This window comes from Bison bison, unplaced genomic scaffold, assembly GCF_000754665.1.
Source record: "Bison bison bison isolate TAMUID 2011002044 unplaced genomic scaffold, Bison_UMD1.0 scf7180017864134, whole genome shotgun sequence".
NCBI lineage: Eukaryota > Metazoa > Chordata > Mammalia > Artiodactyla > Bovidae > Bison > Bison bison.
In genome coordinates this window covers 5,578,406-5,581,385 of record NW_011494706.1, presented here as the reverse complement: position 1 = coordinate 5,581,385, position 2,980 = coordinate 5,578,406, and positions in this window count along the sequence as shown.

Here is a 2,980-nt window from a genome sequence, read left to right as displayed (position 1 = left end):
GCAATGAAGCACAGCACAGCAATAGATAATGTTGGAGGTAAAAACAGAAATAATGGTAGAAAGTTCCTTCGGTAGTCCAGACAAATGATGATGATGGTGTCTTGATTTAAAGTGGTCGCTATATTCAAGTTCAACAACTTTACTTCCTCTTTGTGAGAATACCCCATGGAGACTAAAGCATGACCACTGGACAGCTGTGGATGTGGATTGAAGCCTAGGCTTTGCTACTTAGTTAAAGGTGACCTTGCACAGCCTTTAGCCAATAATTTTATTTTTTTATTCATATAATGGAGTCAGTATCACTTCCCTTTTACCTTGATAGTGGTAGTTTAGTTGCTAAGTCATGTCCAGCTCTTGCAACCCCATGAACTATGTAGCCCGCCAGACTCCTCTGTCCATCAAGGCAAGAACACTGGAGTGGGGAATTTCCTTCCTTTTCCAGGGGATATTCCTGACCCAGGAGCTGAACCCGCATCTCCTGCATTGGCAGACAGATTCTTTATGGCTGAGCCACCAGGGAAGCCCCTTTTAGCTAACATGGAGGCAATACATGCAAAGTCCACAGTGGAGGTTTTGGACTATAGTAACTGCTCAAAGAGTATTTACCTGCCAGTTTTTATACTACCTGTATAGGTAGTAATTTCTCTCTCCCAATCTTGTTCTTTGCTGTGAGTAACCCCTTTAAACACTAGGTCAATTTCCTCAAATTACATTCAGAAGTTTCCATTATTATAAAAATAAACTTTCAATTCTTTGGCTTTGCATTGTCCTTTAACTTCTAACGGAGGCACCATCTTGCTGCCTATGTGAACCTCTGCTCTCTGTGAATTCATCATCTCTTCAGTTAGTTTCCTTTTTAGTGGTGTGTGATGTTCGGTTGAGGTGCTTAATCTCTCATACTGTCATCCATATATTGTGCCTAATAATAGATGCCCGCTCTTCCTTGCTGTTCAGGAAAAGCATCACCAAAGTTGTTGCAGTGTGACATCATTTGCACACTCATTCTAGTTCCAAGAAGGTCTTGCATGCATGCTATACTTCCTGCAAATGTGTTTCTGAAGTGAAATAGCCACCAAGGGGCCTCTCCCTGTATGTGTCACCAGCCATGAGGTAGCATTTTAGACCTCAGCTCTTGGAGGATATTAACTCACTTTCAGGACATCGAGTCCATCAGTCTCACCTCTTACTTCCCAGCACAAGTTTGAGGTGGGGTTAATCACTGCTGATGCATGCTCAGTCATGGTGTATTGCATAATTAACCTCAGGGTGTCTGTTGCCATTCATGCAACAAACCAAAGCAGCTACTGGTCTACACGTACATCCAGAGAGGATAAAGAGCCCAGAACTCCTGCACAGATCGGGGCAATAGCGCCCCTCTTGATGACTGCAGAGATGACCTCAAGTCCCCAAACTGGTCTGGACCCCACTGCAGAAAGGAGCCTGAGAGATGGAGATGTTTGTCCCACACTGAAAACACCCTAGATCTTCAGTCTTAAATAGTGCATACTTATGGTAAAGTCCGAGTTGGATAGCCCTCCCAGATTGACTCAAATGTATGTGGGCATAATTTTCCACTATCTCTGCTCTCTGCTAGTAATAACAGGGTTTTTTACTTTTCGTAAAAGGCCGTTCTGAGGCCAGAAACATGATTTATGAGTCTCTTCTCCCTCTCTAAGCCTCCTTTAAAAAAGAGAAGCTATCCAACAGAGAGACTCTTTACTTTGCCAAGGACCCAGCCCAAAGTGTGTTAAACCTTTGTGTTTTTTTTCTTGTTTAACACCAAAACATCATTTTAGTTAAGCTGAAGTATGGTAGTGACTTTGCAATACAGTGTATGGTGACGATTTTTTATTGAAATCTCTGAAATTTTTTTATGTTCATGTTTCTAACAGAGAGATCCTAAATTTCTCAGCATAATTTTGCATATGAAACATAATTGCCAGTTGCAAGTAATTTCACTGCTCTATGGCATTATCTATACCCTTTAACATCTATCCAAATATGAGCGCCATAACTTCTTTATATAATGTGATTTTGTGACATAGTTAATTTTTCAATGGCCTCTGAACAGAAACCTTATTATTGATCGATGTAATTAAGAGGCTGAGTTCCAGAATTTTAAAAATGTTTAAAGTTTTTTATTGAAATAAACTGAAAAGTACTAAGTCCTAATTCTATATCTCATTGAATTTTAATAAAATGAACACATGTATACATCCAGTTTTAATTTTTAATTGGTTATTTCTTTATAAATCATACAAAACCCTGATAATTTTTATCTTTCCCTTAAAAGACAAGCATATAAGTTAAAGAATGCTAGTTGTAATATTGTGTATTGATTTCCTTAGACATATTATAATTAAACTGCTTATATGTTCAGTTCAGTTCAGTCACTCAGTCGTGTTTGACTCTTTGAGACCCCATGAACTGCAGCACACCAGGCCTCCCTGTCCATCACCAACTCCCAGAGTTTACTCAAACTTATGTCCATCGAGTTGGTGAGGCCATCCAGCCATCTCATCCTCTGTCATCCCCTTCTCCTCCTGCCCCCAATCCCTCCCAGCATCAGAGTCTTTTCCAATGAGTCAACTCTTCGCATCCGGTGTCCAAAGTACTGGAGTTTCAGCTTTAGCATCAGGCCTTCCAAGGAACACCCAGGACTGATCTCCTTTAGAATGGACTGGTTGAATCTCCTTGCAGTCCAAGGAACTCTCAAGAGTCTTCACCAACACCACAGTTCAAAAGCATCAATTCTTCGGTGCTCAGCTTTCTTCACAGTCCAACTCTCACATCCATACATGACCACTGGAAAAACCATAGCCTTGACTAGATGCACCTTTGTTGGCAAAGTAATGTCTCTGCTTTTTAATATGCTATCTAAGTTGGTCATAACTTTCCTTCCAAAGAGTAAGCATCTTTTAATTTCATGGCTGCAGTCACCATCTGCAGTGATTTTGGAGCCCCTAAAAATAAAGTCTGA